General features: G+C 41.0%; 1 protein-coding gene across 1 annotated transcript in view; it reads right to left on the reverse strand.

Moving 5' to 3' along the window:
* The window catches only part of LOC134579083 (spectrin beta chain, non-erythrocytic 1-like), a 230,305-nt gene extending 210,907 nt beyond the window's left edge, over window positions 1–19,398 (reverse strand). Inside the window, exon 1 of the mRNA XM_063438245.1 lies at window positions 19,178–19,398. The gene's annotated coding sequence lies outside the window, so the exon portion shown is untranslated. The remainder of the gene's footprint in view (window positions 1–19,177) is intronic.
* Between the last annotated feature and the right edge of the window lie 4,168 nt (window positions 19,399–23,566).

Below are 23,566 nucleotides of genomic sequence, written 5' to 3' on the forward strand. Positions count from 1 at the left end.
GGCTAACAGACATGCCGGCGGGCTGCTGGGTGATCGGGCGGCACTGCTTGGCGGGCGGGCGGCTGGCCGGCGAGGGAGCACTTCCCCTGAGCTGTCTGCTCAGCTCCCTCGCCAGCCGCAGAGTGAGTCTGGGAGCCGGAATATGACGTCATATTCCGGCTCCGTCTCCCAGCCTCACTCTGCGGCTGGCGAGGGAGCTGAGCAGACAGCTCAGGGGAAGTGCTCCCTCGCCGGCCAGCCGCCCGCCCGCCAAGCAGTGCCGCCCGATCACCCAGCAGCCACTGGACCACCAGGGAGGAAGAGACACCCCCCTCCCCAGCATTCCCAAAGGTAAGGAGGGGGGTGTTAAATTAAAAAAAAAAATGTGTTAAAAATTAATTAAAAAAAAAAGTGTTAAAAATAAAATAAAAAAACGTGTTAAAAATAAATTAAAAAAACAATTTGTTAAAAAAAAATAAAAAAAAATGTGTTAATGTGTTAAAAATAAATTTTAAAAAAAGGGTTAATGTGGGTGGGTGAGTGTGTGTCTGTGTCTGTTAGTGTGTGTGTCTGTTAGTGTGTGTGTGTGTCAGTGTTTGTGTCTGTTAGTGTGTGTGTGTGTGTGTCTGTTAGTGTGTCTGTTAGTGTGTGTGTGTCAGTGTGTGTGTCTGTTAGTGTTTGTGTCTGTTAGTGTGTGTCTGTGTCTGTTAGTGTGTGTGTCTGTTAGTGTGTGTTTGCCTGTGAGTGTGTGTGTATGTTAGTTTGTGTCTGCTAGTGAGTGAGTGTGTTTGTCTGTTAGTGAGTGTGTCTGTTAGTGTGTGTGTGTTTCTGTTAGCGAGTGTGTGTGTGTATTTAGAATGCGGGGCGGGGGGAAAGGTTGGGTGGGGGTGGCGCGGGGGGAGGGGTGGCGCGGGGGGAGGGGGGGCGCCTGAGTTTTGTCCTGCCTAGGGCAGCACAAAACCAGGATACACCACTGAGTACAGGTCAGAGTACCTCTGCCTCCTGCTTATTGTGGGTGGCTTTGGGATTTTATTGCTTATATTCAGTATTTTAGATTCTATTTTGTAGGTTGCACTTGTGGTATTTTGTCATAGATATATTTATCTTCAGTAATGTATTTATTTATTTATTTTCATGTGAGATTTTATTCTTAGGTATTTACATGTTTCTGCCCTTGCTGGATTTGTTCCATTCATGCTGTTTTATATCTTATGTGATTTCTTTGTCCCTGCAACTTCGCTGTAGTTTCCTATATATTTGTGGGGGGTCTTTGGGGTCCTTACTGTTCTTTTCTTGGACTTGTGCCCCCCACCCCCTCTGTTTCCCTTAGATTATGTATCCCCATTTTTAATGCAATGTGCTTCTGCCTTTTCCTGGCGGTGTGTGTGCCGCTCGGGGGCTTCAGGAGGCTTACTTCATCTGCCTCCTTCGACCCCCGAGCTCCGGGACCGCGGATTTCATCTCCGGCGGTCCCATGTACTTTGCCGGCCGCGGGGGTACTCGTGTGCGCTTCCCCAAGTACCCAGCGGCCGGATCTTCTTTCCCACGTGGCCGCTCGCCGCGGCCGCCTCCGCCTGCGGACCTCGTGTGTCCGACCGGGCGGGGGAGAGTCCGACCGGGAGAGAATGCAACCGCTCGCGGCCCCTCCCCCGTCGGTACACTTCATTACTTGGCACGTTGGAGGTCTGGCTCCACCCGTTTCAGTTGCCATGCTGCATGTCAGTTTGTTTTTTCATTAGGTGACTGCATACAGCTGGTGCTTGCACCTTCTGTTTAGGGGACAATGCAGTGACAGTTTTCCCATGAGATTTTATATCCAGGTTGATGTATGTATATGTGGGTGTATGTATTTGTATATATGTAGATTTGTGTGTGTGCATGTGTGTATAGATGTTGGGATGTATAGATTTAGATTTCTTTTACTGGGCTGGAGTACATGCCTATAGGCAGTATCCATGTACTGCTCTGTCTGTGGCTCAGGCCTTTTTTTTTTTTTTTTTGTCACTGTAGGCGTACTCCATACGCTTACTTCCTATGGGAGCCTGTACCCTGCATGCACCATAGCTACTGTGTCAGAGGCCGACGTCTGGCCCATTATCGCATGGTGGACCAGGACCTATTATGTCACTCAGATTGCTGTGTGTTTGGCTGACAGGGTATATCACAGATTACTGCAAGTTCTGCTATCAGGATATATACGATTACTGCGACTTACAGGTATATTGGATACTCAGTTCAGGTCTCTGTACATGGCGTACACGGCGCCAGCTATTCTAGGATTCGTGTGCTTCTCAATATATATATTTTTTCTGGCCCAGTTATGAGGAATCAGATGAGTCTACTCTGGTATGGATTCCCTGTCCACGACACATATAGACATGCCTGGACCGGGCTCTGACTACCTGGTATGGGAGACCAGTCTACGCTGTTACTATACATTTAAGTCAGGTTGTGGGAAGAGCCATTGAGTTGGCTATTTAGCCCTACTCCTGGAAGTGTCCATGGTTACAAAGGTGATATGATGGTAACCTAGGATGATGCTAAGAAATGTCACACGGACCTGTGTGGGCATGTGCATACCGATTCCCAGTTTAAGGAGAGTATCGCTCAGCGTATCTTACATTCATTGACATGAGGGTCACTGGGACAACTTCCGCTTATACCCACTACAGCTGGCATACCACTGTTTGCCTGCTGGGCATTAAGGGGCTGCCAGTCCCGGTTTGGGTTACTCACACGGCACCACGATGTCTAAGGGTTGGTGTATAAGGGTCCTATGTCACAGGATGCCCTGAGGATGTACTATTTTTGGGGACCTCTACCCGAACTCAGAGGCCCCCGTTACTCGTTCAATACCCTTTGTAAAGCGCTACGGAATTGGAAGGCACTATATAAATACATGATAATAATAATATACTGGTAATACACCACCCATTGATTGGCCTGCTATGTCTGTGCCCATAAGATTGGCCTGCTATGTCTGTGCCCATAAGATTGGCCTGCTATGTCTGTGCCCATAAGAACGGCCTGCTATGTCTGTGCCCATAAGAACGGCCTGCTATGTCTGTGCCCATAAGAACGGCCTGCTATGTCTGTGCCCATAAGAACGGCCTGCTATGTCTGTGCCCATAAGAACGGCCTGCTATGTCTGTGCCCATAAGAACGGCCTGCTATGTCTGTGCCCATTAAAATGGCCTGCTATGTCTGTGCCCATTAAAACGGCCTGCTATGTCTGTGCCCATTAAAACGGCCTGCTATATCTGTGCCCATTAAAACGGCCTTGTCTGTGCCCCTTTGAATGGCCTGCTAGGTCGGTACCTACTTGAATGGCCTGCTATGTCTGTGCCTATTTGTTTGGCTAGCCATTCTGTGTCCGTTCGTTTGGCCTGCTGGGCCTGTGCCCTACTCACGGGCCTGCACTATTGGTACCGAACCCCTTTTTGGCCGCAGGCCTGGGGGAATATCACTGAGGAAAACCCAGTGGCCGCCAGTGACATGGAGATAGGCAGGTGTCCAGACCAACACCATTGCCATAATGTTCAAGAGGACACCAGTTTACCGCCATCTGAATATGGTGGGAAGGGTGAAGGCCCTAAACCTCATGCCTGTAGGGCAAGTTTCTTATAAAGACCCCGGACACACCCACAGTTTACTCCAAACCGGCGACGGCACGTCTCCAAGGACCGATACTCAGACCCTTCAGGAGATAGCGGGTTTTTTCCTTGTCTTTGCCAGCTACTCCGTATCTGCCTCCCGGAATCCTTATAGGTGTCGGTAGTTTTTTTCCCACGTTGGGTTAGCTCCTGGCCCTGTCCAGTGGGACTTACTTTTGTTACCTTCCGGCCTGCTATTTGCCTTCTATCTGAGATAGAATTGGTGTTTTTTCTCTTATCTTCGTTAATTGTTGCCTTCTGTTTTTTCAGGACTTCCTTTTCCTTTTTGCTCGGGTCGTCGCGAGGCCTGACTTGACCTCCTCCGACCTCCCGGGCACTCGTGGATTGCGGAGAACGTCTCCAGCTTTCCTCAGACTACCAACGGTCTACCTGGACCCCGCGCGCGCGCACGGGATCCGGATAGTAGGTTGATAGCTTTCCATTGTTGTTTACGAAGATTGCCCTCAGCCTTATGCTGACATTTATAAGAGGTGTGCCCTGCAGTTTAGTCACCCTGAGTCTCTAGGGACTCTAGTTTGCATCACAGGAGGGTGCGGCCCTCCATCACCTCGATCCGAGTATATTTATTTTCAGGAACAGAGGACGTACCTCTCTCATATACAGAACCGGATACTGATTTGTTTTTAGAGGGCGCAACCCCTCCCTCGACCTCAACCAGATACTGGACTGGATACAGAGGACAGGTTGGAGGACACATTCTCATAGAGAGAACCGGTCACGGAGGTAGACTCTGCTGTTGGTTATTGAAGAGTGCGGCCCACTCGGGCTAGCAGCCGGTCGTATTGCGGTATGCGATCTCATTAGTAGAGAGCGCGGCTCTCTCATACACTCGACGCCCCATTTGTTCATCACACAGGCTTGTACCTGTGCAAGTCATTGAGGACTGCATAGAGGGGCGTCCCTCCTGCATTCAATTAGAGCTAACATCCATGCTACTGACTTCGTTCTAGAGGACTGCCTGGTCATGCAATATATACATTTTTAGACGGGATCCCTCTATTCTATCTCCGGTAATGGATCTATTGGATCCGGACCGCTGTAACACGCGAGAAATACTCACAGAGGTATAACGGGGGGAGACTCCCACTTATTTACGCACATTCCTGGAGATGGTGCGGCTAACGGATGGTCCTCCGGTATTACAAGAGTGCAGGTTTTTTGGTATATTCTGCACGATATAATACAGAGAATTACTTTCTGTTTTGGATATCCAGTCCATTACGAACAAACTGCGAAGACAGTTTCTCCCATGTCAGGAGATACGGAGACCTTCATGGAGCAAACGGGCACTGCCTTGCTCGGATGACAAGATTAAGGAGGACTGTTACCCGGTCTGAAGGTAAAACTGTACGTATTGACAACATGGTGAGACCTTGGGATAAGATGGCAGGACTGCCCTGTCTCCTCGGAGCGCGTACCTGGTGGACATGGTTCGGAGATGGAGGACCCTCCGTCTCTGCTCTATTTATCCCTAACGGGAGCCGTTTGGTTGAAATCGCGCTAACCTACTTTTCACCTACTGTCGAGGAGACATACGAGACTTTAGGGAGGTGCCTGATGTGCCCCGACTCCTACACAGACATCTTTCACTCTTGGACGAGGGCATTTCTGGATGGAAATCTGCGTTCCGGTTTGCTTTTCCCATCCCTTTGAAGATTTCTGGGATTCACTATTCCCAGAGTAGTCGACCACCGTTTCCTCCACACAAGTTCAGTTCGGAACCTTGAATGGACGTTCTTTGGAGTCTTTTCTCTGCTGTGTCCGAGGATTACACAGTCCATTTGGAATATTGGGATCACTTAGAATACGGCTGGTTTGGCCACACTCTTGCCTGCATTATGAATTTATTCTCGGATGAGACATCTCACCGGGTAGGACAGGAAGGAATGGAAGATCCTCCTCAGTTTTCTATTGCAATTTTGGTGGTGGACTTAGGCGCATTCCTTGAGATTGGAGATCTACCTGCAAGGCCACATCACCGAATGACCCTGGCACGATCGGAGAGGCCGCCTTACGGATCATGAGTTGAGACATGGTGGCTGTTTCTTCTCGCGACCCTAAGTCCGAGATTGACCTTCGATATGATACCTCTACGGGAATATGGCTAATAGGTCAGCTGGCCAGCTCATCAACCGACTGCTAGGAAACGGGTCGCAACACCACATACAATGGATTTACCAGCGGGTGGTACTTTTTTTTTTTTTTTTCGTATTTGAGATGCTTCGTCGGCTGGCATCTTCTTTGATCTGTCTGCTGTCGTTTATCGTACTTGGAATATCCAATTAGGATTACTCTGATATTTCCTGGAATTGATACCAGCGACACAAACAGCGTTGGATTGGTGAACTGTGCGTTGAAACAGCAAATACGAAGCCTCCTGTCATGTTATAAAATTGTAGATTATGCTAGCTTTAGTGTACCTATAATCTTAATTTTATTAATGACAGGAGGCGAGTATTTCCCACCCATTTGTGTCCCTCCCTTGTTTAATGTTATAGTTTGGATTATCAGGTACGTATACAGCTCTGTTTGTCTCTGCTACCTCTCGCTTGTTTCTTATGTCTGTTTTTTTATAAGTAGGGTTGGGATATCTACATATTAAGGTTAATTTGGTTGCTACATTGGGTACCTGCATGTTTATTTAGAGTACATTTCATTGGATAATCAACCTGTTCGATTCTGTTTTTCTCTCGTTTCAGCTTACTGTCCATCAACACTATCTAGTTTGACAGTTCCTCTCGGATGGTGGACATCGTTATATTCATCGTATCTAAGACTTTGTTTCTTCCCCATGATGTTCTCTGCCTTTTATTCTGTTTTGTCGCAGCTTGAAAGAGGAAATGAAGCATGGGGAGGGGAGTTTTCTAGTACCTAACTTTTTTCTAATTGGTTGTTTTTTCTGTGCTGCTGTGGAGTTCTAGTAAAGAGAGACTTAAGCAAATACTCGCCTCCTGTCATTAATAAAATTAAGATTATAGGTACACTAAAGCTAGCATAATCTACAACTGTTTGTGTTTCTCTTTTGCTGCTATTTTGAACTTGTTGATACAAAAGAAGGCTAAAAAAAAAACACGGAACCAGTTTCCACTCTCAAAGGAGAACTTACTACTTGGCTCCAAATGCAAATATTTTTTTCTTCCTGCATCAACAAGTTATTATAGACCTCCTCGTGTCTAATGCCATGTCAGGAATCTCACAAAAGCAAGGGATTTTCCTACTCAAGAAGTGTTGAATAATAGCCATATGAATGGGTTCTCCAAGCACTGATTCGAAGTGGTTATGATGCTTAGAGTCTGTAGGTGCAGCTTTTCTGCATGAAACGTTGAAAATGCAGAGTTGATCCCCTCTGCTGCCAGATGTGAAACTCCACCTCTGGGATTATCATTGGGGCGTCATAAGCCAACCCGGAGTTTTGGGCCAGCTAATGCCAGTTCCCTGCATAATTCTCTGTCGACAGCATGCTGGTGACAGAAGCCAATGGCTGCCTTGGTGGTTGTATTTACACACTCCATGAGTGTGTCTAGTTGGATAATAAACATGTGGCTAATTATACTGATGACGAGGTATTTATCTATGCCTCTTCCCAAGGCTTTTCATTTATGCAAGAAAAAAAGATAGAGGTAAGGGCTGCGCTAGTATACAAAAAATAATATGGTAAAAAATTGAATATGCCAAAATGAATAAACAGCAATAAAAAAGACCTAGGTATAAAAGTCTCTATTAAAATATCATAAAAAAGTAGATAAAACAAAGTCCGTCCAAGTGTTAAAATGTTCAGTAGAGATCAAATAGTAAAATGTTCAATAAAGCACATAAAACCGTCTCACTGGTATATGGTTTGGGTATGTGTACAATCCTCAGGAGTTGATCCGTCCAGGTTGTAGGTAATCCGTGTATGTGAAGATAAAAAACACGACAAGCTTACAATGGTATAATATTGTAGCTCTGAAGGTAAAATAAATAAAAAAGGAGGATAGTACACTCACATTTGGGATGAAGGGCGCTTAGCGGTATAACCCCCGCTAGAGGATATACTGGAGAAGTGGTTCCGTCCGTCCGACTTTGGTTCCGTCGTACTCCACAGGATATATATAAAAACAGCAATAGTGCTCTCAGTAGGAAAAGTAAAAGGAAAATATAAAATAAAATAGAATATACTCACAATGGTAGAGCAGAAAATACTGCTCTATAGATACAGCACTGGTGGAATTATCCCCACCTATGGATTGCTTGAAACAGGATACAGTAAAATGCCAGGAAAAATAATAATAATAAAAAAAAAAGTGTATATACAATAAAATAAGTATAAGATTGGTCCTATAAAAAAGGTAACCAAATAAAACGTTTTATTGCTTTAAAATACACAATTTAAAACCATTTAACGCGTTTCACCTTTAAGGCTTTATCAAAAATGGTAATAGACTATGCCCCTGACGGCAGTGTGTGAACACTAAAACTTGCGTTGAGTTATTACTAGCCTTTTATTCATTTTATTCACAATGTGTAGCACTACATTTTATTTATATTTAGTTGATGTTGTGCTTTGGTTTAGTGTCAGCTGGTCCTGGTACGTACTAGCAGTTAAGTGCCGAGGTATATAGGGCTAGTGTTCCGAGACTGACACCTGTGTTTTTATCTCCTGCGTTAATTGACATTTATTAGAAGGAGTGTTTATACTGCTTATTTACTAACAGCAAACTGGTTTGGAGTGAATTTGATACTTGGTAATTTGAGTTCCTCTAGGGGTGCACTCTTAGTGTATTGCAATTTTCATAGACATATTTGGGGCTTATTGCCAAAACAACACTTTATGTATTCCAAACCAGTTTTCAACTTGTAATCTATATGACAGCCCAGACAGGTCTCATTGGTTTCATTGTTCCTCTGTATAGACAATGTCAATACCACTTGTACCTTGGAGGTTGTTGATGAAAAGTATGAATTATTAGCCCTGTATATGAAGTGATGCTTAATCTTCTAATTTGATGGGCTGTTTTTTCCTCTTATATCTCTTTATTTATCAATATCCTTAGTCCACTATCATTTGATTCAGTTTATGTTGCTCATTGGTTTAGGATCAGCTGGTTCTGGTAAGTACTAGCAGGTAAATCTGTGGTGCCATGGTAAATAGGGCTAGTGTTCTGAGACTTGACACCTGTGTTTTTTAACCCGTGTTAATTAATAATAGAAGAAGTGTTTTTGGTGCTTATTTTTGTCACAACTAACTTATTTTTCAGTATCCTTAGTCCAATATCATTTCCTTCACATGTGCTTTTGGATCCTGAGTGTTTTTTATTGCTTTTTTTAAAAAAACTTAGTAAAAGTTACATCCTATTTTTAGTCCTCTGCTGCCTCCCAGTAGTTAGGCCCAGGGTTCTGTCACCTTTGTTGGGGGGGGGGGGGAGGGGGGGGGGAGGGGAACGACTCTGCGCGGCTGCCTGGTGGACCTTATTTCTCAAGGCATATTCCCTAATTTGGATATATCTGAAAACAATCTCTAGGTCAGAGTGGGTGATCCCAAGGCAACTTTTTAAAATTACACTAATTGTGACTTTTTGTACAGATTCTTAAATCTCTGTAACCCAGCTCTCTCCAACCCTGCAAAGTCCTTAGCCACCATCCCCAGGTTAAATTCCCTGTATAATGTTATGGAGGTAAGAATGTCAGAACACTCCATCAAGAGAAGGACCCAAAGATTTCTATCTAGTCAAATATAAAACTGATAGATCAGAGCCCATCAACTCTGATTCCAGATTCATCCAGCATTGCTCTTGTGTATGGGAGTGCCAATGGACCACCTGAGCCATTTGTGCAGCCACGTAATACATGTACATGTTACAAAGACCCAATTCTAGGGTGATACATCAAGTGTCTTGCTATTCTATGCCTTTTGCCTCCCCAAATAAATTGGTTTATGTTAGTATGCAGTCCTGCCAGATCACTTTTCTTGAGGAGAACCAGTAGGGCCTGGAAAAGAAATAGCAGCTGGAGCATATGTTAATTTTACAGAGTGCATCTATCCTTTCCATGAGGTTAATTTGGAGTCCCATCTGTCTAGATCTGCTTTCAGGGTGTGAGTTAAAGAGCCATAGTTTAGGGGTCCCAGTCTGTTGCAAACTGTCTTTAGTTTCAGTGGTGGGACTAGTGTAGAGAGGGCCCCTCTAGCACAAGAGTGGCGAATAAATAGATCCCCATCTGTCATACAACTCACACAATGCTATGCCAGCGGGAGATCTTCTGTTCAAATGGGCAGCATATACACTTGATAATAATTTGGCGTCAGTATTAATAACTGATATTGGTCAGTAGTTGCCAACGTCTGTGGGGTCCTTGCCCTACGTAGGTAGTAATACTATGCTTGCTGCCTTTAAAGGTTGACCACCCGTGATTTCATTGAATAAGGTTGTGAGTTGGGGAGCAATGATATCTCAAAAGGACATAGCAGCTTCAGCCACAACTTGTTTATTGCATAATAGCGAGGTGTTCAGCATTATTTTTTAATATATACTATTGCACTATTTGTGGTCTCTCTTCTTTTATGTAACCAGACCCTGCATATACCTCAAAACCTGTATGCTTCTGGAGTTACCACTATTTGGGAGACAGCTCTGCACTTCATTTCCATCTTGTGAGTGCTTTTCTTCTCCCCCCCCCCCCCGTGTTACTTTATACATACATATTGCACTACTGTAGTTTTATTTTCTCTCCTAGATTATATTCATTAGGTTCCAGTGACTTTATAGTTTTCACAGGTTGTATTTAACACCTCATACACTATCTTATGTGGTTTTCAATTCACCTAGAGTTCTTCTTTTGTATATATTTTTTGTGTTTTACATGTTTCAGTGTTGGTGGGACACTTTTAGGAGACTATTTATTAATATTATTGTTGTTTCCATAGTAGTGTTTTGGTTTTTAATGTCATAATACTGTTAGCTTTTACTGCATTACAACACACATATTTGTATGTCACTTTTGTGTCACTTTAACCCACTCCCTCTAGCATGTAAGCACATTAAGCAGGGCCCTTGACCACTCTGTTTCTGTGCGTCCAACTTGTCTAGTTACAATTACATGTTTGTTACTCCACCCATTCACCCATTATATATATACAAAAATGATAATAATGATAATAATTACCCCCCATCTTGGCATACCATTTGCAAAAGTAGGCAGGTCAGTGTATTCAAAATGCTGAATGTCCAGTCTTGTTTAGTAGCTACTTAGTCAGAAACTCTTGCCCACGTTAGTGTTCATGTATATTGTTTGCATTTCTCAACAAAAACTGCAGTTTCACTGATGACATCATCATCATTAAATGTTGTACTGCTCGAAGACACTCATATTTGTGTTCAGCGATGTCTCACAAGTACAACAGCACCCCTTTCCCCATATACAGATTTTAAAGGGTATTGTAAAGTTACAGGATCAAATATAGGGCTTCCAATTAAATTCCCTGGTATTTCTGCATAGGTTGTCAGGCAGGTCACTCAATATATAATTAAAATCATAGAACCATAGAAATATAGGATGTGACGGGCATATAAGAAACATTTGGCCCATCTAGTCTGCCCAATTTTGTAAACACTTTTAATTAGTCCCTGGCCTTATCCTAAGTCTAGGATAGCCTTATGCCTATCCCACGCATGCTTAAACTCACTCAATGTGTTAACTTATATCACTTCAGCTGGAAGGCTGTTCCATGCATCCAATACCCTTTCTGTAAAGTAATACTTCCTGAAATTATTTTAAAACCTTTGCTCCTCTAATTTAAGACTATGTCCTATTCCCTTTATGTATTTAAATGTTTATTATTATTGTCATCATTAATACAATAATATAATTTTATATCCATAATACAGAAAATACATTTGGAATCAATGTATAATTATATTTGGAATCAATGTATAATTATATCAAAATACATATCAATACATATCAAAATACACTTAAAATTAAATATATATATATATATATATATATATATATTTATTTATTTATTAAGCCATTTAAATTGGTGGGCTCTCTTTTTACATGCCAACACGAATGTCGGTTTCGGCACACCACAACCGACTTGTGCACCACTAACTTTAGGTCCACACCCCAACCCCCTTCCCCCCTGTCTGTGCAGTGAAAAGGTGATTTCATTCACCTTTTCTCCCACACTGTGCTGGTCTCGCCATGGCTGGCCCTGCCTCTATGGTTGAAATGATCAATCTTGATGATCTCAGCCAATTCCATAGGAAAACATTGGGAGACTGTTGCTCATGCCACTAGAGGTGTTACTAGGTAGCAATGTAAACACCGCCTTTTCTATTAAAAGGCAACATTTAATTTGAAAATCCTGCAGGCATAGGTTAAAGGACCACTCTAGGCACCCAGACCACTTCAGCTTAATGAGGTGGTCTGGGTGCCAGGTCCTTCTAGGGTTAACCCATTTTTTCAGAAACATAGAGGCGCTAGAGGCGCTAGAGGCTAGAGGCGCTTGCGTGCTTCTCACTGTGATTTTCACAGTGAGAGCACGCCAGCGTCCATAGGAAAGCATTGTGAATGCTTTCCTATGTGACCGGCTGAATGCGCGCACAGCTCTTGCCGCGCGTGCGCATTCAGCCGACGGGGAGGAGAAGAGGAGGATCGGAGGAGGAGAGCAGGAGGAGATCTCTCCGCCCAGCGCTGGAAAAAGGTAAGTTTTTACCCCTTTCCCCTTTCCAGAGCCGGGCGGGAGGGGGTCCCTGAGGGTGGGGGCACCCTCAGGGCACTCTAGTGCCAGGAAAACGAGTATGCTTTCCTGGCACTAGAGTGGTCCTTTAAAGACACCAGAACCACTACATTAAACTGTAGTTGTTCTAGTTACCAGAGAATCCCTTTAAGTTCATTTTTGAATAAATAAAATAATTTTGTTAGTCTCTTTTAATATGCATGGAATTTTTCTTTTTCCCCCCAGAGTATTAGAGAACCCATTGTAATAAAAACGGATTTCAAATACTTAGATTAGAGAAACTGTTGGAAACACCCAAAAAAGGTAAAAAAATAAAAAATAAAACCCAAACTATTCATGTTTTATAGTTAATTCTGTTAGCATTAAGAGTTAGAAAATCTTAGAAGGATTAATAGAGGGAAAGCCATCTGAGCAGAATTAACTAAACGAGATTATATGCAAAAATTGAAACCCCTTTGATGCTTGTGGAGTTTGGGATCAGCTGCCTGATTCCACCAAGAAACTAATTGGATCAATCTATTAAACACATCAATTATCCTTTTCCTTCAAACCAAAAAAGACCCATTTACATAGAACTCTATCTTCGAGTCTATAAAATGCACAACTCTGTATAGTTTTATGTCACAATTATATATAATATGATTATATTATTTATATAATATATAGATATATTTCTATATATTATTTTATAATTCATATAAGTACTGTACTTTAAAGTATGCATCAGTACCATACCTGCCAACATTAACAGGTAGGAAACTGGGACAGGCAATGCATGACAGTGATCCAACCCATGCTGCATTAACAGGCTTCCTGCAACCAGCTAACCAGGTCTGCCCATAGGTATGCCAATAGGTATGGGCAGAAATGCACAGACACACCCATGATTAATACAGGGTGCACACAGCATTTTATGAGGACATATCTTTGTCCTCAGAAGCAGACACCAGAGACAAAGACATGGGATGGCAGAGGCTCAAAATTAGATTGAAACTGACATTGTTAATGGAGACCTGTAATTAACGCAAAAGCATTATGCTGAGCGGGTCGGGCCTTGAGCACTCAGTAGGACAGTTGGTTGAAAAAGTTTGGACATAGAATTGAACGACAGCACCAGAGACATGCTGGCACCGTAAAGACAACTGCAGGCTGAAGTGGTTACAGTGCCCCTTTAAATGCTAAAAAAAAAAGCCCTCCTTGCTTCTTTGATGGTCTTTAAATGGAATGTACTTGGTACTAAAGTGCTTTACCTGGTTTCTGTAGCCAGGTTCTAAGAAATATGACAAAGAAGGTTATAGGATCAGCGCTGTGTGATCTAGAGGGAAATGAGCAGAAAGAGAGCTGCAACCTATGGGTATGAGGTTCCCTCCAACGTCCTCAGGAAAGAAATAGCAAAAAAACAGTAATAGGTCGCGCTATACAGAAAATATTACAATAGATAAATAAAAATATATAAAAATGTATGTAATTGTCTTACATGTGATAAGGACTCTGCAAGTCACCTTCTTCTTATTTATAGCTTTCTGCACAGATATACTACACTACATATTTCAGATTTCACCCCATACATGGAACTGGACTTTTTAGAATTTAGAATGATATATCAGAAACCATTGAAATAGACATAAACAAATAGAATGCAAATCTATATTCTCTATTGTTGCCTCGGACCATTAATACAAATTATACATCGAAACCAAACAGAAACAACTGAGAGGTACTAAAGGACACAGGCCTTAATCTCGTAAGAGTTCCAAATGATTCAGTACTATTAGAAAAACTTTAAATGATTTGTCTACAGCAGTCACCATTAAAGTCTATGGACATTTTTTTTTTATAGAGAAGTACAACAGCACTGAATCATTTGGAATGTTTTTTAAATTGATGCCATGGTGACCTTTATCATCTATACTACCACATATCCTTTTTTTTTTTTTTTTACACATATGTTTGCATTATACTGTTTACCTTTGTATTCAGTTTAGTATAACAGCTCTAAATTAAAACAATGTATACCCGAGTACAATAGTATATTTTACTCCGTTCTATTTATTCTACATACAAAAGTAAATAATGTACAGATAGGATTACCATAACATATTTTAAGCCTGTGGACTTTAAAAACAAATACATTCAGCATAGCAATAATAAATGTATTGCCATCCTAAAGTGAAGATGAACTATAAGCATCCCAAGAAAAAGGTCAGATATTGATACACTAACTATATGTTAAAAGATGCCCCGTTTCCATATGTCATCTTCAACAGACCAAAAAAATGAAAGAGAAAAATGCAAAGTGTGGTTACATATCAGGACGACTTTTATTAAGTAGGAACCTAGCACGTTCTTTTACTACTATCATGAGCCTCTTGACATTATTATACATTTGAATTTAAGAAACCATGAAAAAACCCAAAATATGTTAAAAAAAACAAACAAAACAAAAATAAGTAAGCACGTTGTCAAACTGTTAGATCCAAATAACTGCATGATTAACAGAAACATTGCTTAACAGAGATAGGGCTAAGTTTATACCACAAACTAAACATCACCAGCATTATATAAAAACCTCATCCAGAAGTACTTCACATTGTTGGGAAAGTGTTGTCTATTAATGCATTAATTAGAATCACACCGCACACTCGCTGCTGCTCTATAGCAGGTTTTCTCAATGGGGTACTTCAGTAACTAATCTAGGAAGTTAATGGAATTTGGAAAGACATATTTAGTTGCCATTAGGGTATTTGTTAGATAAAAGACACTAATGAGGATTCTTGCTTGGATCAATCTATTACCAATTATGCTTGAAGGACAAAGAACTGATTTATAGAAATTTCTAAGTTACAAACCTGAGGTAAATTTCAGAAGCGATGGCAGAAGTGAAAACTGGGCAAGTTATATATAGCAGGGGGTAAAGTAGCAACATTTACTAAAACTTTAAAATCCAAGATGGCTGAAAGAATTAGTACAGCCAAATCAGTTGTGATGGGCCCATACATGTGACATTCCTTATCTACAGATTATGACATAAATTTGGGTGCCCATACTATTTGTAGTATTTCTCAAATTTTTTTAACCAACATTATATACATCAGGCCTGAGGTTACGTGCCATAAAAAATGGTAGCTGAACAGGTTTCCTCTATTAGAGACCCCCTTTGAAGAGTCTAATGAAAGTGTTCTCCATAAATTACTATAGAATATAATACATTAAAATGTAATACTATGTCATTGAGTTAATTATATAATTAAAGAATGGGTCTCCAAGCTAATGGCATGTATGTAAGTTTGGCACCTGCCCCCAAAAATTAAGAACCACTGATGTAAAGAAAAGACCAATACACCAAGTGACTAAAGAGAGTCATTTACTAATCTGTATTACTGGATTGGGTTTATATTCTTGCAGGTGAGTGTTGATTGCCATTGTCCTATATAAAGACATTATGTTTATAATGGCTATAATAATAAATCTAGAAATAAAATCCATAATTTTGACCTAAAAACATTAATAGTCATGTAAGTCTGCATTATTTTTCCAAAGTGCCTATGATAACAGTGTCCAGTTTTTAGTGTGGTGGGCTATACATTCTATCAGGGTCAGATGAAGAGCATAGAGGGCCTGGAGCAGACAAATATGATGGACCTAATTACAGAATCTTACCGACCAAAAATACTAAAACAATCATACCTCCCAAGCGTCATGTATCTGATGGAGATGGTGTTGGAGGGAAACTAAAAGGATGCATCTATACGAAAACACATACTATATGCTAATCTCTCTCCAATTTATGCTTTCATCTTTCAAGTAAATCCATACCCCCTAACAGCAGTGTCCAGTGAAGCAGGAAGTCAATGGGCGGGGTAAAAGGGTGGGCCACTGACGCGAATTACATAACCAGAACTGAGAAAAGAGGCGAACGTGCCCAAAAAGGGGGCATGTTTGTCCAAAGAATTGGCAGGCCAGCCTGGCATGAATGCATGTCAGGCTGCCTGCCAATCATGCAGGCTGTCCAACTAAGGGCATAACATGCAGGCAGCACCCTGAGCTTGACATAAATGCATCAAATGATGCGCCTACTCCACGCTTTCTAAGGACTGTCCCCTAGCACTGACATGTCCACTTGTCTCCTTACCGTCTTACTAGCAGGCAGCAGCTCCTGCTATATAGTCTGGGACAGAGAAAGGTGTATGTAGTGAGTGTAGAAGAAAGGGGAATTGCCATAGTGTTAGAGAAACCAAAGTCTGCATTACCTTAACTAATTTTATTGTCAGCCAGTCCACACAAGTTTTGTTCCCATACATCCCTCTTAAGCTTCCAAACTTAAAGGGACGCTATATTCACCAGAACAACTACAACTTATTGGCTTAAGTCCACTGGCCACTCCTTAGGTGGCCACTCCTTAGGTGGCTGCTAGAGGCTCTTCCTGGGGCAGTACTGCCTAGTGTGCAGCACTGCCATTCAGTGTCTCCATCCTGTGCATGCAGACACTGAACTTTCCTCATAGAGATGCATTAATTCAAGTCATCTCTATGAGGTGATGCTGATTGGCCAGGGCTATGTTTGACTTGTGCTGGCTCTGCCCCTGATCTGCCTCCTATGGGGGAAGCATTGTAATTGGCTCAGACCACCACTTCTGATGATGTCAGCAGACAGAGTCAGTTCAGAGGCAGGGGCAGAGCCAGCAGCTGCAGACTTGAATACAGGTAAGATGCAACTATATTTAGGGAGGCAAGAGGGGGTCAGGCAGGCTTGCCCAGTTTTCACTTTTGGTATCACTTCTAAAATTTGCCTCAAGTTTGTAAATTATAAATTGCTATAAAGCAGTTCTTTAAAAATAATTTACCATTTAAAAAAACAAGTAACTGCAGATTGAAATGCAATATGAAGTCTGAAACACAATGCCTGACTATGTTCATTTGCATGTCAAGCTGGGAACTCTGGGATAGTTGTGGATAAATGATTTCTTGAGTTTCTGTGTCCAAGGAGGACTTTTCAAAGTCTAACTTTAGATATGCGGGTGACGCATAACAGTAATTTTTATGTTTGCATTGTGGGAAGTTTTATTGTCCTTGGTCTAACCATAATCTTATAGTTAGATGGAAAGATGGATAGATATACCAATAAGATTGTAGTGAGACCAAACAGCACAAAACTGTGCGAATAGAAAAATTACTGTTATGAATCACCTGCATATCTGAATTATTATTATTATTATTGCCATTTATATAGCGCCAACAGATTCCGTAGCGCTTTACAATATTATGAGAGGGAATTTAGCTATAAATAGGACAATTACAAATAAACTTACAGGAACAATAGGTTGAAGAGGACCCTGCTCAAATGAGCTTACATTCTATAGGAAGTGGGGTGTAAAACACATTAGGACAGGAAGTCTGAAGTTTGAGATATATAAACATTACAATGCTATTAAACGTATCTGTTATCTAAGACAGACTTCTTACTGCAGCCTGTGTTGCTTATTGTGAAGTCATCAAGCTTGATGATCTGAATCCAATCAAATGCTTCTCATAGAGAAGCATAGTAGCCTTATGGCTATTACTGTATGTATTTTTTACAGTGACTGTAAATCCAAATGAAATAATTCTGCATATGAAGAGAAAAACTGGGCGCACACCCAGCATCCAAGCATACTTTGCATGCTGACGCCAGACATAAAATAGATTCAATTATTGAATCTATTTTAGTCTGAAGCCCTTAATGGCTGTTTGAATAACAGCCAATAGGGTTGTGGGGATTGCAAAATGTAAACACTGCTGTTTCTCAGAAATGACACTGTTTTCATCTGCAAGACTGCAAGGACAGGATCTATATCCCAAAATCACTTCATTAAGATGAAATGATTTTGGTGCTTAAACTGTCCCTGTAATAATAGGTAACATTTTTCCAACATGTATATAAAGTTGAAAGATAAAAGTCATAGGGTAGGAAAAAAAAGTTAGCTGTCTGCGTGATAGACAGAACAGTATTTTTATTACTTCTCTGCTATATGTGTTTGTTGCTGAAAGACTAGTAGAAAGTAACTGCAAATTTCTATTTACACACATATCATCCCGCATGTAACAGTGTTCAACAATACATAAATATTTTATCATAACATGCGCACATAAATATTTACATATTTGTGCTAGATTATAGGAATATATTTGGGACCTTCTAAATCCCATTGTCATTTACATTAATTACACTGAATACTATGAATTACTCTCTCTCTCTAAATATATGTGTGGAAATATAAAAACAATTACAGACACAATGTATGCATATTATATATTTCGTACACATAAAGTTATTTATAATACTAGTTTTAAATTATGCACAGAAAAAAAATATGCAATGCAAATAAACACCTACAACATTTAGAATTACAATTAAACATAGAACTCCGCAAATGCTGTCAACAGTTTTTTCATTTATTTGCCATTTATTAACAAAAGACCACAACAAATATAGCTAAATATTTTGTGATAAAATGTAATTAAATGGGAGACTGATAGAAAAACAATACAGCATGGCAAATTGTATAACAACCTATTGTTTTTTCATCAATAATACGTGACTGAACACACACAAACCAAAGCAGTTTTGCATTATAATGTTAGCTATAAATAAAATGATATGGTAGAGGTGATTGCACAGGAATCAGCATCACCCACAATGCAAATAATTGTATAATTGAGCAATATTTAATACAATTTGGTTGACTGAATGAAAAAAAACCCTGTATATTAAAGCAAGGCCACAGGGTTTCTATGGAAGGATGGGGGAATAATAAAATGAAACATACCTTTTTATGAACAAGAGAGTGATCTTGATGGTTACAAAGCAGAGGGAAGGCATACGAAGTGATGCATCCTGTTGGTGAAGCCTGTTACCATTGGGGGTTTTGGTTTTTTTTTTTTTGGTTTTTTTTCTTGCTTTTTCCTTTAAATAAAAAGAATAGGTTTATATATGGTACAAGAAGAGCTGTTTATGAACCGGTACAGAAGCAAGGGAGAGGGAGGGATTGAATGAATCAGATGTCATAGCTTCTGTAGAGAAAGGATAGAGGGGGAGGGCTGCTGTGTGGATGGAGGGGGAGAGGGAGGGAGGTAAGGAGGGAAAGAGGGAGGGTGAAAGAGATGCAAAAGAAGAGAGGGAGAAAGGAAGACAGAAAAAGCGAGGGAGCGGATGAGAGACAAGCAGACAAAGAGGCAGCAAATACAGAGTAGGGCACATAACAGGGTTAGTGGTACAAGAAACATAAGTAGAACTGATAAATGAAGATGGAACAGAAACAGGGATGATGGTGAAAGAAAAAGTATACAAAACAAACAGAAGGAAAACATTTAAAAGAAAAACGTAATGAAGAAAGTAAAACAAAGATGTTCTCTAATTTGTAGCAAATTACACATCTTCCAGAGTGGTTTACGTTCTAGTCAGGCAATAAAAAATAAATAAAAATATTTATAAACAAATTAAAATGTGTACATAAAAAAAGAATGAGAGGCCTCTTCTTCAGAGCTGGAAGAGACTGACAGTTTTTAAGAAAAGGTGTAAGAGAAAAAGCAAGCAAATCGCAAGACATATAAGCATGTTTAAATGCTGTAAAAAGACACAGTGGTGATGCTATATGCTGTCCAGCTGTCTTAATGTGGCATCCTAATGGTATTAAAGGGATATCTGATCAGCCCCATCAGGGGTGTCCTCTGCCACATCTAATCCCCAGAGGCCTTTCTGATTCTTCCATATTTTGTCTTTTGTTCCAGCCAGGAGGGCTGGGTACACATGCTTATTAGCATGCCCTGTGTTCCCCATTAAGTCTTGGCCCAGACACCTAGAATAATGTGTAAAAGTCACAGAGAGATGATTTTGGAACATTGTGTGCATCAAACGATACACTTATTGTTGTAAATCTTTAGCTCCCCTCCAGCCCCCTCCCCCCCCCCCCCCAATCAACAAAGCTATTAGGCCAGCATGGTATGGCTATTTACAGCAAAGTGTGGGTGTTTATAATTACATGTTAAAACACTTATTTTTTTACACAAAATAATTAAATGTGATTATTGTGCTCAGTTATAGTTATAGGTATTATTGTTATTTATAAAGTTCCAGCATTTTCCATAGTATTATACAATAGCATGTGCAGTGTTACATGTGCCTAGAAAAAACAGGAAGCAAAAAAAAAAATTATACATTTATTTAGGACCAATATTTTTTAAAATCCAAATTCAAAACTGCTAAAATAGCCAACGTATATAGCTGAGATAGCGAATTTTTAAAGATCAGTTTCTTAAGCCCCAATTTTAAAATTCTTATTAAAGGAATATTATTTAGATTAGAGGGTCCTCCAGTTTGCAATAAAAATGTGTAAAATAAGGCACCCTTGGTTTTGCTGGCTTTTCCACCTCCCGCAGGATCAGTGTGAAGGTGTTGCACCTCACACATTCATCCAATCCAATACTCCTCATATGGAGGGAGCACTTGGGACATGATGCACATGTGTGGCTGTGCGCACATCTAATCAAATACTTCTCACAGGAAAGCATTGAATTTTACTCATTTAAAGGGACACTATAGTCACCAGAACAACTACAGCTTAATGTAGTTGTTCTGGTGAGTATATTAGCTCCCTTCAGGCTTTTTTTCTTGCAAGCACTGCCTTTTCAGAGAAAGGCAGTGTTTACATTGCCCCTAGGGACACCTCAATCTCCTTATATGGCCACTGGAGGGTCTTCCTGGCTCAGGGCTGCACAGTAAGCAGCAATGCCGTTCAGCATCCAAATGCTCTGCATGGAGACGCATAATTTTCCTCATAGAGATGCATTGATTCATCGGCCATTTCGATGATGTCACAAAGGGGGCGGAGCCAGCACCAGCAGACCCGCACATCGCTGGAAATAAGGTGAGTTTTATACTTTTATAGGGCGGCTAAGGGGGGGGCAAAGCACCTAAATTGTGGGTTAAACACTGTAGGGTCAGGAATACATGTTTGTGTTCCTGACCCTATAGTGATGCTTTAAATTCCAGAACTGAGAATTTAGTTTTATGCAGTTGTCACAACCCATGTCACTAGCAATGCCCATTATGGTCGTGTCCGCTCAGAGAAGGGGCAGGTCTGACCACTGACAGGCTTCTTGACCAGTTAAAGCATTCCTTACACGGTTCTAGAATCTGCTTCGCAGAGTGAGTGATGTGCTAATGATCTAATGATTCACTTGCGCTGTTTTGCCCAGGGAAAGTTCACTGTTATCCCCGGATGCAGGACACCTGGGAACTGAAGCGGGAAGGTGGAACACGACAGAAGCCTGCTAAAATGCAGGCATTCAATTTACATTCTGTTACAATTTTTAGTAAGCTGTACTGCTAGTAATGCCTTCATGGTCCTTGCAATTACCTATAAACATGGTACCTGACCATTATTATTGATCTATTTTTGTTACATCTACATTCTTGCTTTTATAGTGACATTTAGACCCTGTGTGAAATATTACTAGCCAAAGGATATGCTACAATGTATTTAGAGCCAGATTGTGTTGACTGCAAAAAATGGTATGGACCTTAAGGGGTTAAATAAACAGTAAACCATTCCTTGTGAAAGAGAAGTGAAACAAATCATGATTTGCTTCACTGCTCAATCTTTCTTTAGCTCTACTGTACACAGTATTTTTCACAGAAGCACTGCATCCTCCTGAAGTCCTTTGAAGTGGGATGCTCACATGTCGGGTTTTTGCACAACCCAATTTCTAACTAAAAGACTAGCTATGGGTTGCACTAATTCTTCTAAAAATTAAACAAAAACAAATTTGTATGCAAAGAACTATACCCATCCATTTCTCCCTTAATTGTTGCTTTCTTGTGAAAAATCTATAACAAATATATAAGCTTACTATGTAAATTAATTACCCCAACACTATGTGTGTTCATATGGCATAATGGAAGAAAAATCTAAACACATATGTGCTTGCATAGTATATCTTTGTAGATGCCCATGACTGCTTGTGCTTGGAGTATCACAGGGCAATGATGTTGGTCTACACCAGGGGAGTTGTAGTTCAGCAACATCTGGGGGTCCGCAGGTTGGACAGCCCTGGTCTACACACAGACATGAAAGAATATTTCTTTACCTCAGGCTACACTATTGAAGGACCACTATAGTCACTCAGATGACTTCAGCTCAATTAAGTGGTCTGGGTGCCAGGTCCCCCAGGATTTAACCCTGAAACTGTAGAAACTGCTATGTTTACAATGCAGGGTTAATCCAGCCTCTAGTAGCTGTCTTTCTGACAGCTGCTAGAGGTGCTTCTGCGACGCTCAAATAGAAAATCGCATTGATAAATTATTTTCTTTTGGGCGTTTTTAATGCGCGCGCGGCTCTTGCCGCGTATTCGTCTCCAGTCGGGAGCTTCCATTGGAAGGGGAGGAGAGGTCACCAGCACCGAGGGAGCCCGGCGCTGAATAAAGGTAAGTGGCTGAAGGGGGTTTAACCCCTTCAGCCCAGCAGGAGGGGGGCCCCTAAGGAGTATATAGTGACAGGAAAACGAGTTTGTTTTCCTGACACTATAGTGATCCTTTAATGCAACTAAGTGCTTTACTGCCAGTAGAGGAACTGGTAGGTAGGTGCCCTGGTGCAAGAAATTTTATTTGTCCCCCCTGCACAAGGGTGGTCAAAATGTAAATACTTAACAGTCGTGTAACTGACATTTGCATATCCTTGCAGCATTGCAGAGTTGTATTTGTAAAAATTGTTTGTGTGCTTAAATGTAGTAATTTTTTTGAATGGAGTATGCATGTGAAGGTAGCCATGTAGTTGCCATTTGAATGTAGCAATATGCTTGTATGTAGTGTTGGCATTCGAATGCAGACAGGGCTGCCATCAGGGGGGTACAGCCAGTACCGTATGCCCTAACCCTATACCTACAATGTGCAGATTGGATTAGCCGTATTAGTTTGGTATTATATATATATATATGTATATAGGTTATTGTGGGGAAAAATTGTGATTGAAAACACCTTCCACCAGAAGTCTGTGGATAGTTAATACAATGTTAAACAAAAATCTGCACAACAGTCAAGCCATAAAACTTGCTTTTCCCACAGAAATCAAAATATGCAGTGATGTTACTTCCGCAATGGATTCTGGCTGAGCGCTGAATGTTTCTCCTAAGCCTGACAACTTGGCTCCGCCTCTTCTTGT

The sequence above is a fragment of the Pelobates fuscus genome, chromosome 12 (assembly GCF_036172605.1).
Source record: "Pelobates fuscus isolate aPelFus1 chromosome 12, aPelFus1.pri, whole genome shotgun sequence".
Classification (NCBI taxonomy): Eukaryota; Metazoa; Chordata; class Amphibia; order Anura; family Pelobatidae; genus Pelobates; species Pelobates fuscus.